General features: G+C 42.0%; 1 protein-coding gene across 1 annotated transcript in view; it reads left to right on the top strand.

Annotated features, from left to right (window-relative positions):
- Positions 1-6,739: 6,739 nt before the first annotated feature.
- The window catches only part of PKNOX2 (PBX/knotted 1 homeobox 2), a 344,867-nt gene continuing 335,331 nt past the window's right edge, over positions 6,740-16,275 (top strand). The window contains exon 1 of the mRNA XM_074216405.1: positions 6,740-6,823. The gene's annotated coding sequence lies outside the window, so the exon portion shown is untranslated. The remainder of the gene's footprint in view (positions 6,824-16,275) is intronic.

The raw sequence follows: 16,275 nt of genomic DNA, 5'->3' as shown, positions 1-16,275 counted from the left end.
AATAAAGAAGTAACCAATTACTTGGATTGGATTAATTGGGGAGTGTGCTTTGTTGAAGAAGTGAGGTTTAAGGTGGGTTCAGAGTTTATTACTGTGGCTTTAATCCTGGGTACAGCCAGAATGGAAGAGAATGGATGGTAAAGAGATCCAGAAATAGTCATTCTGGATCTATCAAACTCGGGTAAGCAATGCTACATTGTGATACAACTCATCAATAAAAGTTTTGTCATAGAGGATGAACCTTGATTCCAAGTCAATAAACTCAGACTAATCCTTTTGTTTCCTTCAAAATTCAGCCCAACCATTATCCCCTACATAAAGTCCTTCCTATTCTTAACTCATCCAATATTCCCCTTGCCCCTCCCCCTGAGAATTACCTTGTATATATTTTGTATATTCTTATATGAATACATGTTTGCTTCACCATAAGCTCCTTGAGGACAGTGACTATATCATTTTTGTCTTTGTACCCTCAATACCTGGCACATATTAAATACTTAATAAATTCCTATTGATTGTTTAACTTTCCCTTCTTGTGGATGGGAAAAAAATAGGATTCATTCTTCAGTCTTTCTGTGTCTTTGTTGAAGTTTGGAGGAGAATGGGTAGAGATGATGGTGGGAAATGTGATAAGATGCTGATTGGGAAGATTTCCTATTTGTAGAATGGCAATGGAGTCCAGGAAAGGAGCTGTCTCCCCCTCATATCTCCTGTGCTTTGGAAATCTACAAATAGTACTTTATGAATGACATTCCCTAGGGAGATATATCCTAAAGAAGATAGGACTGAACGAGATCCCAAACTATCTTCACTTGGCCAAATCAAACTATAAATGTCTCCTTCAGTTGACCATCTTCTCTCCTCCCTCAACTCCCAAGCTAAGAAAAAAATAATTATTGGTATGCGGTCAGTCTTACATATTCTCACAAGTCTAAATCTCCTTCTCTGTGCCTTGAATCCCAACTTCTAGAAGGAATGATTGATAGAATGAAGGCTGAGTTAAGAGCCCAAATGTGCAGAATACTTAGTCATAGAAGGGTGGGAGGTCTGGGTAGAGAAGCTACCAGTTTCATCCTTGATTTCTTTGTGGAGACTACTGGGGGTGGTGCACTGAGTATGGTAAGATGAATAGGATAGCTCTGTCAATGGTAGGGTTGATAGGGGTGATGATGTTGGTTATTGTGGTAGGAATGATGCTCATTAGAAAGTTGGTAGTGAGGATTGTGGTAGTAGGGATGGTAGTAATGGGAATAACAGGGATGTGAAAATGTGTGGAAAATATGGAAAAGGAAATGATGATGATGATGATGATGATGATGATGATTTTTGTCCTTCATTCTTGAAGAAGACCATGACAATAGGAAGGTGATACCATGACAAGCACATAAATTGGATTGGGGTGGGGTGGGGAGGTGCTGTACTAAGTCATTAGCCTCACTTTCTTCTCCAGAGCCATCTGAGTCCAGTGGCCAGATATGAATCAGGATGACTGGGGATGGTCCTGGATGCAAGATAATAAGGGTTAAGTGATTTGCCCAAGGTCACACAGCTAGAAAGTGGCAGGTATCTGAGGTTGGATTCAAACTCCCATCCCCCTGACTCTATCCACTGTGCCACCTGGTGGGAATGGTTCATAGTGGGGATAGAAGAATTCAGGGATTGGGTGGGAACAGAAATAATGGGTTTTTAAAAAACTCAGTTCAAATACCACTTTTTAGTTTTTTGAAACCTTCCCTTATTCCCTAAATGAAGATCCATTCTTCTAAAACTACCTTGTAATCATTTTATTTATACAGGGTGTCCAAAAGATCTTAAGACTTTTAAGACTTCTAGGATAGTCTGTATTATGGGAAAAAAAAACATGTATCTGTTCACATGTAAGTACCTTGAGGGCAAGGACCATTTCACTTTAAGTTTTGTAAAATCAGAAGATACTTAATAATAAGTACTTAATAAATACTTGTTGATTTATTGATTGACTAGTGGTATTATCTTCACAACCTTATCCTTGCCACTTTAACTGGAATTAGATCCCTAACACTACATATCACCAAAAATGTTCAGTAATCTTAAGGAATTATGAGATTCTTCTCAAATGCTGTATCTCAGGAACTCCCACTATGATAATCAATTGCTAGCAAATTGCCAGATGACTTTTATAAAGGGGTATTTACTGTAGTAGTACAAAACATGCCTCCAAAGTCTGTGACACATTTTCCCACTAGCACATACATAGTCCAGGGCAAAGTAGATTCAATCTTAGAGAGCACATGTCGCAAAGGAGTAACTCAACTTCTGGGAGTCCTCTTTTATTTAAAAAAATTTATTTAGTTAATTTTTCAACATTCTACCATTTACAAATTCATAAGTTACACATTTTTACTACCCTCCTTCCTTCCCCCCTCCCCTTGGCAGCAAACAGCTAGAAAAAGTTATACATGTATATTTGTGTTTAACATACTAACATATTAGTCATTTTGTATATTTAGGACTAAGGGGAAAGAAAGAAAACCATGAAATAGGAAGAAAAAACATGAGAAGTTTTTAAAAAGTGAATATAGTATACATTAAGATTCTGTGGGGGTTTTTTTTCCCTTTGCATACAGGATGGCATTGTTCCTAACAGATCTTCCAGGGTTGTGCTTGATCTATGAACTGCTGAGATTTGCTGCATCTGGGAGTCCTTTTCCTGGAATCCTTGAGATGTGCCTCTTAGGTATGTGTAGTTTATCTGCTGGATCCTTTCTAGAGCTTTGAATTTATATCCAGTTTGTCATAGACTCCTAATGCAGATATTACTTTCAACACATCTGAGGATGCTGCTAGAACATTGATGGGAAGTAATGAGGTAGTCCTCTGGTCAAGATGTTGTGGGGGAGAGGAAATGAAGAACATTTGAATTTAGCCTAATATTTATGATCTATGATCAGTTGTTTGAGACAAATTCTCTCCTGGTTAAGGTGTCAGGGCATTTAATCACTTACTTTAAATGGAGTGGAAATAATTTGATTACCCAAACAGTAGAAGAGGCATTGGTCTTGTCCTTGCTGGAGGTGCAGGCAGAATCCATTTAGTTGTAAATAGATTCTCATCAACAGTGCTATGAGGTATGAGTAAGTCATTAAAACTCCTCACTAGCCCTTCTGATTCATTATATGACTGATTGATTGTGATGGGGACAGAGTTTAAGGAGGGAAAGGAATATTTAAGGATGGAGAAATGTCTTTATTTCTGAAAAAAGTTTTTTTTTTTAGTTGGGTTTTTTTTGCCAAGATAGAAATGAAATCTGATAGAGGTGCAAACTCTATACCTTCTTTTGTCAAGTATTATTGTGAAACACTTGAACCCCGGTGCAGAGAAGTGATTTATTTCAAAAAGTCACTGGTCAGCCAGTTCATTTCTTTTCCTAAATACTTACTAAAAATGCCCTATTTCCTTTCTTTTTTATTCTGTCAAACTATGAAACTAGGAAGTTCTTCCAGAACACTATGAAGAAACACTGCACAATCATTCCAATTGCTTTTCATTCATTTCTTCCCTCCTTCCTGAAAAGGGTTACTGATGCAGAAAGGTTACCTCCCTCTAAAGATTCTCTTTTGAGATGATCCAAAAAAAAGAAATCTGAAGCAGAGACAGGAGGAAACCCCTTCTCTCTGAGGTAGGGTAGTGGGTATGAGGCAGTGTGTTGCACATGTGTATTATGTATATAGGCTAGAGAAGATTATAAGAGATTGGAGTTACTTGAGACAGTTCTTCCAATAAAAAAGAGAGGGGCTTTTTATATTTGTCCTTGTCATTATATTGTTCATCTATTTTGGAGAAGTTCAAAGCATTTTAGAAACATGGTCCAATTAAGTCTATATAGTATAGCTATTTGATTTGATATTGGCAGGTGTCTTTATATTGTATGATGGGTAGACTGAGAAGTTTTTCCAATATTACCTGGAGAAAGAATAGCACTGGAGATTCATGAATCCTGATTTCTAACTTAGAACATTATTCTGTAGCCAGAATTTAAGCTTCTGCTTTTCATTCCCATCTCATTTTCTCTATGGATATTTTCCCAAAGGGGAAAATTAAAACACAAGCTAGGGATGTGACTAACCTTCATGTCCTTAATCAGGGAGAAGTTTCCCTTTTTAACCCTGGTTCTTTTACCCATCAATACCCCAGCTGCTACCAGAAAGATAGGAAGATGAAAACTCTGAGTAGGAAGGGTTTTCTTCTAGTTCCCTTCTCATTATTTATATTCTCACCTCTATCTGCTTGTCACAAGCACCCAGAGCAAACAATTATTCAGAAACCTGGTTACTGCCCTTCAAGAGCTTTTAATTTAAACCAGAATTATAGACCCAAGCTAATATAGGAAAGGTATAAAGTAATCTCTTCCTCTGGACTCCTAGCTTTCCCTATCTCTACTACTCATTAGTCAAGTAATCTTGTACTGCCTATGGCAGTTCTTATATTTGTGTGTTTATTCTTGTTTAACTCTTAGATTGTTTTTTACTTTTTTAGTGTAAATGACTTTTCTTAATTCCTTTTTGATAAGAACTGTATCTTAAGTTCCTTTGTATCTCCTACAAGATTCAAGAAACATTTGATGTCAATTAGTAGAATCAAAACTTTGAACAATAAATGGTATGGTTACATTCCAAATAATCTTCAACTTTTTGTAATATATAAAAATCAATGCAAAATCCATTTATATCATGCAGCATATAATTTTCTTCTCTTAAAGAGGTACAGATAACAGTTTTTAAAGGAATGTCAGCAAACAGCAGTTGTGGTCTATGAGTTTCATATGTCAAGAAAGACTTGAACATTCAACTTTCAGAAAATGAATGATGTGACATGTGTGAATCATTAATTCCTGACTGGTGTCTGTAATAGGATTTACAACGGACTCACAGACACCTTTCTAATGGGGTTAAGTATTTACATTCAGTGAGAGAATCACACTGAATGGGGGATATAGCAACTTATCTTCCACAGTAATGATTAATAGTGAAAACCCACCATGGCCAAAGGCCAACAAATATTCTCTCATCTTTAATGTGAACTTAGGGATTTCATCTATGGCTTGTAACAATCTGACTCTGTGCCTCTCAGTCAGAGAATTAGTAAACTTATGCTCTACATTTAAAAAAAAGGATAAGTGCACTTCTTATTACTATGATTTATAATAATCACACTACTACTTATAATGCAAGCCTGGTTCTCTGACTTAAAGACCAGAGACAGAGAGATATGCACATGATATTTTTCAAATGACCCCAAATATGGAGAATTCAGTTCTCTAAGAGGAAGAAATAGAATTTTGTAGGGTGGAGTGTGTTGTGTGTTGTAACTCTTGGGAGATCCTAACTGAAGGATAATAGGTATGCTTTGGGGTGGTAAGGTAGAATCTTCAATTTTCTTCTCTGATTTACAGAAAACTGGTTTTACTTTTTCTTGGGTACTCTAGGGGATTTGATATTGGCAGAAAAATGGAAAAGGCTTAGTATGCTATTCATTTAAAGGTTCAACTCGGTTTCCTGGGTGATTTTTCTCCTCTAGATTAGGGTTGGTTAGCCAAATCCCATTTTCAGTATTCCCTGCTTAGATCCGCATTATTCCTCAGGGATGTTGTCCACGGGCTGGAGGGGTATCAGGTCCCTGTGGTTTAGATCTTAATCTGCGCCCCCCGCCGCCGGGTTCTGACTTGCTCTAAAAACAAAACAATCTTGGAATCACAAAGTGAAATAAACTCCATTCTAGTGCTAGTCTGTGCTATGGAGGGGAGATTGGTACATTACAGAAGTGCATATGCACATTCATATACATGTGTGTTGATTTATCTCACTCTATAAAAGGTATCGGAGGGACTAAATTCTCCTTTGTGTTGAAGACCTACCGTGAGACCAGCTTGAAAGAGCCAGCCAATGGGAACACTCCTTATCATATGAACTCAAATAGTTTACTGAAGACTTTTTTTCATATAATGAAAATAGCAGTAGCTGATGAACAAGCTTGGCATACATTTGCAAAGAGCTGAATCATCGACAAAGTCTCCAAAAAGCTTTTATGCATCTCTCTGCTTCCCCCCAGCTCAGCTTGCTGAATCTACATATGCCTTCATGCTCCCCCCCCCCAGAGAGAAATCCTAAGTATCAGAATAACTAACCTGAGTATCACCTGAACACCTTTTATGGGGCTAAGGTAATGAGAATTATTCAAATGTAATCATAAAAATTAGGCCAGGCAAGGAGGAATGAAGGATGGGGAGGATTTCTAGTCTGAGCTAAGTTTTGTGATTTTCCGTACAGTTCTTTTCTTAGTAAAAACTGTCCAGTCCCCTAGGAGGTTTCATGGAGCCCTGCCTCAACTTTTTTCTTCCAAGAATCCAAAGATGCGGGGGAGGGAGATGAGATGGAGGAGGTGGTAAATTGTAAATGGACGGCTCGGGTGAAGGTCTCCTAGATTAGCTCTCCTAATTCATCTAGATCTCCCAGAACCTGCAAATGTTCTTTTGCTAAAACATTGTCCCTGTCTTCCTTGGTAGAGAGACAGGAAGGAGCAAGCAAGTCAGTCTGGTCTCCGAAAAGCTTCCAGTAGAGGGAGACACCCTGGCGGCTTCTCTTATTTGGATGCTGCTGGGGCCTGGAGTGGGTGGGGGTGGTGGGGGGTGGGAAGAGAAGGGGGAGTGGGGATAGGGGAGGTGTGTGTGAAGGAGGGGGGGGGGGCTCCGGGGGGCGGGTCCCTCTGCTGCTGACGTCCAGAGCAGTGCTGGGAAGTATAGGCTGTGTTGTCACGCCGGTGTCAGTCTGATGAAGATTGGCATCAGGTAAGCTGTCATTCATTTCCATGTCAGAGACGCTTTTGCAGGCGGCGGCTGCTGCTGCTGCTGCGGGCGGCTGCCTCAGAGCGCGTGTGTTTTATTCCAGTCCCCAAGCCAGAGTATTATTCATTGCGACAGGGCAAGGAGGAGAGAGGGAGAGAGGGAGGAAGCAGGGAGGAGAGAGAGCGAGGCAGGCAGCAGGGAGGAGGGAAGCAGGGAGACAAGGAGAGCGTGGAGAGAGGAGAGGAGAGGAGCAGGGGAGGACTGAGACGAGCTAGACAACGCGGAGCCCAGCGAGGCTGCGAGGGAAGGAGCTGGCCCGGCACCGCGCTCCCCGCGGCGCCCTGCGGCGGGCCGGGCTGAGCCGGCTTCTGGGGCCCCGCAGCAGCTCGGCTGCTCGGGGCCGCCTGCCCCCCCGTACGCTTTGTCCCGGGGTTCGAGGAGCCCGGCGGGGTGGGTGGAGCGTCACTTTGAGGACCACTGGGCTGGGGCGGGGGGCGGGCAGCCCGCTGTTTCAGAGCAAAGGGCCAGGAGTTGAGGATCCGGGGCTTTGGGGGATTGTTGGACCATCGGGAGCCGGGGTTGAGTGCGGGCAACCGGGTGGAGGCGGCTCTGGGCTCAGCCTTGGGCGCCGCGGTCCGGCCCTGCCTCCCGGGCCGGCGTTGACTCGCCCTTCCAGGCGGGGTTTCGTTTCGGCTGCTAGACTGGGAGAAGCTTCGGGCCGGGCTCCCGGAGCCTAGCCGCCCGGAGCCTAGCCGCCCGGAGCCTAGCCGCCCGGAGCCTAGCCGCCCGGGCTGTGGCAGGGCCGGACCCCGGGAGCAGGGGAGAATGGAAGGCAGCAGAGAGCTGTGTGTCGGGATCAGGAAATGGGGCGGGGGGGAGCGGGGAAGGAAGCGGGGCTGGGTGTTCTTGAGCCCGGGCCATCCCCGCTGTGTGGGGCACGGAAACTAGCATGTAAGCAACCCCGGAGAGGCTGGACCAGAGAGACTCAGTCCGGACCGTAATGTCGGAGGCTCCCCGCGAAACGCTAGAGGGGTTCTCTGAAGGAGCAAGGGGAGGTTGCACGCCTGGGGGGGGGAAGCCCCGGTGGCCCCTGGAGAAGGATGCCCTAGGGAGCAGCGGAGAGGAGAGAGGTGATAGGGTTCCTTTCCAGGCCACTGCGCAAAGTTTGCGCTCCCCTCTGGGCCAGGCTTGCAACCTCTCAGCCCCCGTGGAGCTAGGACCCGAACTGGCCTGCGCTTCTCCGAGGGGCACGATAGCGAGGGCGGCTCGCGGCACTTCCCAGCCCGGAGGATGATCAGGACTGGAAGTTGGGGTATCTCTCGAAGCAGCTCCGAGGAAGAATTAGGACTGTAGGGCCAGGATAGGATTACGGAAGGACCGGGCTGAATATGAGAGGTTAAAAGACCATTTTCATTGGCATTTCATCGGGATTGAAATGGTAGGACCTAGGCCAAAGTTGGAGACTGGGATAGGGGTTGGAAGATTGAAAACGCATTTGAGACTGGAGTTGGAAGACTGGTCCCGAATTGAGGTTTGGGTCCGTGACGCGTTTTGAATCGGAGTCGGAGGAAGACTTGTTCCGAATTTAAGCTGTGGAATTGGGTTGAAGGCTGATTTTTGGATTTGAGACTATCCCTGGAAATTGCCCTTTGGGGTAGGTAGTTTGAGACTACCGATGAGTTTCACTGCCCTTCGGAATGGGTAGAAAAAAAAAAACATTTTTTAAGAAATGATGAAAATAGTTGTTCGTGCCCCTCGGCTGATGAATTCACGTTTCTGGCTGTTCCTTGCCCTGATCTCGAGTCCACGCAACATCCTTGAGTTGGGCAAGACGATTTGGGGACTTAAGAATTCCGGAGTTGGGGCGGGAGATTCTCACTCTGAGGGGAAAGCAGACTGGGACTGGCCTAGTTCCAGAGCCCTGGGTTGGGAAGAGTCTTAGGGCAAATTAGAAAGGGGCAGTTTAGCCCCTTTTAGCTCAGGGCTAGATCGTAGGGTGCAGGCTCTGCTGGCCGGACCGAAGTCTCTGAAGCGCTTTTCTGTGTACTCGACGATAGGATTTGGGGTCGGCTTTAAGACTATATTAGGGGCATGGGTCACTTTGGTACATTCCGGGAATCCGGACTGGGGCTAGAAAAAAGTATAGTTGGGGTGCTAGCGTGCGTTTGGGATGCGGGACTTGTGATTCAGTGGTCTGGTGTGCAGGGTTAATTCCGGGGCTTTGCTTGAGATACTGGATTGTGCATCTGGATGGTGATACTAGAAGCTTGAAGCTTTCTTCTCATCCCCACAGTAGCCATACTTTCTCAGAGCTCTATACTCACCCCCACCCCAGTACTAACCTGCCCCCCCACTGCCGCCCCCCCTTCCCCGTGAGCCCAACCCAACCCGGTAATCCTGTTTAGGGTGGGAAGTCTGGGTCAAATCCCACTCGATTACTCGAATGTTCTTACAATTCAATCCAATAAAAATCTATGGAACCTCCTATTGAGATACTGCCGGGTCGTTACTGTTGTCTTTTTTTTTTTATCATTTAATATTTTCCAATTCACTAAATTCAAGAGAGCTTCGAATTTTGGGCAAGTTTAGCCCACTTACGTTCTTTTTCTAAATCTCTGCAATAGTTTTTGAGCATATAATACCTAGGGTGCCTATCCTGGTGAATAATAGGTCAGAGGATTCAGCCCTCCAGACCTCTGCAGAAGTGAAGTCCCACTGTCTCCCTAACTCCAGTCACTTCCCCTTTCTCTGGTGCGGAGGTGCATAGATAAAGTCCCTGGGTCCAGAGGAAGGGAAAGATGAATAAAGTATCTGGGTGTGAGGTGCTGACTTGAAATGTCCTTTGAAATAGAAAAATAAATTCAAAATTCGAAAGCTGGCTCTCCCTCCATTTCCAAAGGAGCCCGAGAGCTCGGCAGGCAGCCTAGGGATCAATGAGTAGAAGCAGGGGGCTGGGCTAGACATGGGGGGGCTCTCTCTCCTGTTGTTTTCCTGGTCTGGAATGTGTATGCGTCCTCTCCCGCGGAGAGGGGCACTAGGAGGAGGGAGACATGACCCCAGGAGGGTCCTCCAGTCACTGTTTATCCATTGTGCTGGAGAAAGGAATGCAAGGGGGGGAAAAAAAGAAAGTTTGCTTCAGAATAAGGGGCAGAGGGTTAAAGGAGATCAGCCCGACCACCTCTCCGCAGTAAAATGCATCGTGCAAATTGCACTGAAGTGTACCCAACTTGAGCCTGGTTGTTTTATGATCCTTTCTAAGAGTTTACTGCTCTCTGCTTTTAAGTCTATAGATTGCTTTAAGTTAATGAAAGTGCTGCTTTGAAAGGAGGCTTTTATTGTGTTGCAGTGGCAGAGTCCAGTGCCTACCTTTTCCCTTCCCAAAATGTTTCTGTTTAACAAGAGGGAGCTCTCTGTAGCTCCGAAATGGAAAGAAATTAAAGGGGGAGTGATGGGGGCTTGGGGGGGGGGGGGAGGATGAGAGAACTCCAGTAGATAACGGTGAGAATAGAAGTCAGTTTTTAAGTGAACCGAGAAGACTTGATGATTTTCAGTCCTCTTCATATCCTTCTGTGGACATAGGGGACTTTCTTAAGACTGAGTTTTACATGTTAGTTGGGGTTGTTTTTCCCAAGGATAGTTGTTTCAGTGCCTGACATTATTATTCTTCCAAATCCAAACTCATTTCAAACAATATTGCTAAATATTTCAGAGGGCCCCTGAAAACACTGACTTACTGGGAAGTAGGGATTAAGGAGAGAAAGCTATCAATTAGGGAAGGTAAATAATGTTAAAAATGACGTGTAAGAAAAACAGGGAAAGACTATGCTAGACTGACTTTGAGTTATTTTTCCTTTTTCTGTTTAGCTGGCACAAAAGGCGAGATTACAAGTTTTTTTGACTAGCTCCTAACACAGAAACTGCAGCCGGCTGGGCTGTGGCTTTGACCGCATGTCATAACCATTTAAACTGTGGTTACTCGTTTAAAGCTCAAAGCTTCTCCAAGCTGGGTTTCATTAACTCTACACCAGTTGCCTGGAAGTTCAGTAGCAATAAATTGTATAAACACATTTGAAGTAAGTTAGTGATGAAATAAGGAGAATTACTGTCTTACGAATGGAGAATCCTGAATTCATGAAGTTCTAACTTAACTGGAAACATACCTCTCCCTTGGCCTTGATGTTTATGGGTGTGCCAGATTATATGTTAACATTTTTTTTCCCCTACAGTGTCCATCTTCAACCTGGTGCTGTAACTCATTAGAGACCAATGCATGCCTAGAAAGCAGAATTATCCATTTAGAGGGCCTTCTCTCACAACTTGCTTTTTAAACAAAAACAAATGGATCAATTTAGTTTCCTTAGTATGAATGCAATGCACTCAGTAAACAGCAAAAGAACAGGGACAAATTAGATTTTTTTAAATGTTTGCAGTTTAATATAAGTATGAAGTCATTAGTCAAGTATGCTCAATTAAAGAAATAACTTATAAAATGTATAGGTTTCCAACATGTTTAGATTTCCTGGCCATTTATTGAACTCTCACCTTCATCCTCTGAAAATCAGTCCCCAATTTCTGTCCTTTGTTTCTGGTTTCTTAATCCAGTATAGTTTTTACATATACATATATATGTATATGTATACATATATGTATGTATATCAAGTAGCAAAGGGTGAGAAGCACTGTCTTGAGTTTTCTCCTGTTTCCTAGGCTGTGCTTCACAAGGATGGTTGTGCTGTAAGATATATAAATATATAAATGTGTAATGCAATTGTTAAGAGGTGATGATGGAGGGGATGTGAAGAAAAGTGTCTGAATCAAATGAAATTCAGAGCAAAGTAAAGGGAGGGCACAAATTAAGGTTAGGAGAAAAAGAAGAAAAGTGGAAGAAGTTTTGGAAAATGAAATCTTTAGAAGCTGCTGCTACCCCTGGATTTTGGCAAACATGTATGGTTCATACAAACACTTCATATAAAATCCATGACTTATTGAAAATTGATTGGTACTGAAAGGCTGACTTTTTTTTAGGGAAGGGCTAAAAATCACATTTCTGTCCAAGTTGCACTGCCAAATCCTGTTGTATCTACTTTTATCTGCAACAAATACCTGGTGAGGTTTGGGGGTTTGGGGGATTGGGAAGGAATAATGGGAGGTGGAGGTGACCAGAGCAGATAGGCTAGCAGTACATGGGGGATGAGCTTTGTTTATAATGAAAGTATAGAAACTGGGAATTTTAAACCTCCTATATCTTTACAGGCTGCATTATTTTGGGTCTCAGATTCTTTATTTGTAAAGAAAGATGAATTTCATATACCTACCTCACAGGGTTGTTGTGAGGACTTGCTTAATAAACATGGAAGGGATTCTTTGTCCCCAAACAGCACTGTATCCATGCAAACTAATAAAGGAAATGGGAGCAAGTGTCTGAGCTGACCAACTATGATAATTGGTATGTGTGTTTTTCTTCTGGGATTGGCCAAACTCCCTTTCCCAAGTCTTTAAGGAGTTTTTAAAAATATTTTTAAAAAGGAACTGAAATGCCTTCCTTTGAACTTGAGGATTTGAAAGCCACTCATTGGCTATCAAAAGAGACAATCAAGGAAGAGCTAAGATGCTAATCCTGTTTAACCACACCCCCTCCCCCTTTGCACCTGGTACAGTGAAAAGAAAACTGCATTTAGAAGCAATCCTGCTATTTACTATTTCTGTGACCTTGGGCAAGTCAAGTCACTTCTGAACCTCTGCATCCTCATCTGTAAAATGAGCAGACTGATCTCTCAAGTATCTTCCAGTTCTATGTTCCTGTTTTTGATCTATGCTCCCTTTAATACTGATATATGCTAAATTAACATAGCATCCAACTTGTTTTCAGAGAACCAAAGACTCTTATAGTCCAGGGATCCTGAACCTAGGCTCCATGATTTTTTTGTTGTTTGTTTTTGATAACCACCCTTCAATGTTTTTGATTTCCTTTGTAATCATACATTTTTATTTTATGCATTTAAAAATGTTCTGAGAAGGGTCTATAAACTTCACCTTCCAAAGGGATCCAGGGCACAAAAAAAGCTTAAGCATACATAGAATCTAGTCTGAGATTCTTGTTGCTCTTTTGAGAGATCTAAACCAGATTGAGTATGGGGCTGGAGAGGGAATCTGTTCTCTGAAACACAAGGTATTTATGCTGATAAATGAAAATACATTCTTGGCCAAAATGACTGAGAAATTACCTAAGTTTATTAAAATAATCTATGAAACCAGATTAGAAATGCCTTCCTTTTTTTTTTTTTTGAACTTCTTTAATTATTACTCCATAAGACATTGTGAGTTAGGGAGGAATATCCCCTGTAGAAACACTGTAACTCTGACTTGTTCTTTGGCCTTTACATTTTTCAAGAGGGGAGAAAAGGATTCCTATTTTGTTTTCCAATCTTCTTGTCTTCATTTTTGTCTCCATTTTGAAAACTTATGAGAAGGAAGTATCAACAATCTGGTTTGTTGGAGGAACTCATATAATTTGGAGAACATTATACTTTTGGTGGAACTTTTCTGGGTTTCCACAATCTCTTTAAGTTAGGAGAATCACGAACGACAGCAAACAGGGCCTGGGAAGAGTATGTTGCAAACGTGTTGTCTTCTGGGGGATCTGATGTTTGGCTTGGATGCTGCTCAGCAGGGCTGCCTTGCCTGGGTTTCTAATTACAAGAAGGACGTTTCTGCTAAGACCCATCTCACTAAAAACACATCCCTGTGTGTAATCAGAAACCCTAAACCGGGCAGGATATTTTAAAACTGAAGCAATGAAGATTAGATTAAGTCTCCACCAAACAGCTCCATTCTGGTATTATTTTTGGCTGGAATGTGGGGAAAAGCAGCTGGCCTCGGCGCCCTGACCAGACTCAGGAGGGTTCTGATGGGGCCGGATTGGGTGATGGTAATAGCGGTTAGTTTTGCTATTTAATATTAACATGGACAATTGCAACACAGCTCAGTAGAATCAGTGCCAGTGACCAATGTCAGAGGAAGGCACTGCCTGTGCCAAATCCAGGTCACTGGGAACAGGGAGTAAAAATCAGTGGGTCACTGTGCAATAAGAATGCTTTGTTACCACCTCAGTAGTATCTTTTCTTCTTCTAAATACCCCTGGCCCCAGTCATACCCTACCAAGTCTCTCCTATCCCATTTCTGGCAAATCCCTGCTTTCAGTCAGCTTTCCATCTGGAATGACTTCCCTTGAGGACAATAAGCATTTTTCAGGTGACCTGTGAGGGGAACTTGAGCATACTTTTGCTTTTCTGGGTGTAGAGAAGGAGCAATAGTGGCCAGAATTCCAGTGAACTTTGCCTCTTGGTATTATGAGCCTTTGTATATCCTCACAGGTGGTTTGTTTCACTGCTGAAGTCTCTTCCAATTCAGATTCTGTGATTCTGTTAAACTTATTCTTGGTGATCCCTGATGGTAGTTTGTGTATTAGCCATACCAGGCTCTTTGCTTTTCTTTTTTTCTGTCTCACTGTCCTGATTTTGGCCCTTTCTCAGTTTACCACTCCCTTCAAATACTGAACACTATAATGCCCAATAAATATAGAGAAAGGTGTTACAGGAGAGAAAAAAAAGTTTCAAGTGGACAAACTAGACATACAGAAACATAACCTCATAGATATGGAATTGGGAATGACTGTAGGAGCCATCTAGTCCAACTTTCAGTTTGCAGATGAAGACAGCAAGACCTGGAGTGATTTACAAAGGACCATTCTAAAAGTAAGTGGCAAAGCCCAGATTTAAACCTGGGGTCTGATGACAAACCCAGTGCTTTTTTCCATATGAAAAAAAAAAGCATAAATTTATTTTAGAACAGTTTCAAACAAATTTATCAAGTTTCTAAACATGTAGAAAGGGAGATACAGAGTAATGGAATAACCATAATTGAGTGGGTTTCATCAGAATGGACTTTCTGGAGTCGACAAACTTTTATTGAGGTCTTATCTGCTAGGCTATGGAGGTGGGCCTTGAGCAACTTTAAAGGAGGGGAATGATACTGTGGGCAGGAAAAAGGAGGAAAAAAGTTGTGAGATCAACTTTTGCATTAATTGAGTTTACCAGAGTTGGATAGGGGACAAAGTGAAATAAAGTATAGTACTTCTGATAAACTAGAATTCTTTTATCTTTGTTTCTCCTTTCCCCTAGAACCATAGCAATTCTTGAAGAATAAAGAAGAGTGGACCTAAAGCCGAGAGATTTGGTTCTTCCATTTTACAGTTGTTGAAAAATGGGCAAGCCACTTGATCTCTTTTATCATCAGTTTTCTTATCCACAAAATGGAATGGAAAAGTATTTATTGGGAGTATAGTATGCACTGGGGATACAAATAGAAATTTGAGATAGTCTGTTTCCATTCTAATTAGGGGAGACAACAAATAATGGGTGTTGTGAGAAAAGTGTTTTGTAAACCTTAAATAACAAGCAAATCTAAGTTTGTTATCTTGTAAGCAATGTAATCTCCTTTCCTTATAGTATTGTTTGCTAAGCAGTGCTTAGCCTAGTCTTGGCTCCCAGGTACTTAATAAAGACTAGTGAAATGATTGTGTTTCTTTTGCATATGAAGGCCTATTGGCTAAACCAAACTCTTGGTAACCAATGCCAGTGACAGCACACACAGGAGAACTGCCTCCCGAGGGAGGTCCCTGATAGTCTTCCTAGGACCATCCCCATTCCTTTTTGGGTTTTTGCTACCATCTCTCTCTCTCTCTCTCTCTCTCTCTCTCTCTCTCTCTCTCTCTCTCTCTCTCTCTCTTTCTCTCTTTGCTTAACTACAAAAAAGATAAAAACTATTGACAATACTCTTATGTTGGTCTCATCCTCATAGGACACCATGAAGGCAATTTGATGTCAGCATAGTTGCTACATAACATAATGAAAGAGCATTGCACCTAGAGTCAAGAGACTTGGGCTCAAGTCCTGGATCAGGCATTTCTGAGCTTTTCGACTATAGGCAAGTCATTCACATTTCAAGGTGCATTTTCTTCCTCTACAATGGGACAAATAATTCCAGTACTGTATATCTCATAGGATTGTTATGAGAAAAATCCCTTGTAAACTTAGAGTTCTTTACACCTATGAGCAATTACTTTTTCATTAATAACTGATGCCTGATGTTAGATATCACTTCATTTATAAAATGTAATTTCCAATGATTAGGATGATGATTTAGGAGGATGAGTTTTAAGATTCTCCACTAACTCTCAGTTTCTATGATTTTAACTTACTACTCAATCTTTGTATAAACCCAAGCTAGGGAACTCCTAAAGAAGTTATAAGAATATATTGTTTGCTAACCAGGATATGTTGATTGTCAATGTATTTCATGGGTTCTTATGAGAGAGAGGATAGTAGTTGGGATGAGAGGTAAGCTGACTTTCAATCTCTTTGAAAGTCTCTTCTTCTGAGATCAGTAAAGTGCTT

Source organism: Macrotis lagotis, chromosome 1 (assembly GCF_037893015.1).
Source record: "Macrotis lagotis isolate mMagLag1 chromosome 1, bilby.v1.9.chrom.fasta, whole genome shotgun sequence".
Taxonomy (NCBI): domain Eukaryota; kingdom Metazoa; phylum Chordata; class Mammalia; order Peramelemorphia; family Peramelidae; genus Macrotis; species Macrotis lagotis.
The sequence above is the reverse complement of the archived record's forward strand: the minus strand, read 5'-3'. Positions and strand labels throughout refer to the sequence as shown.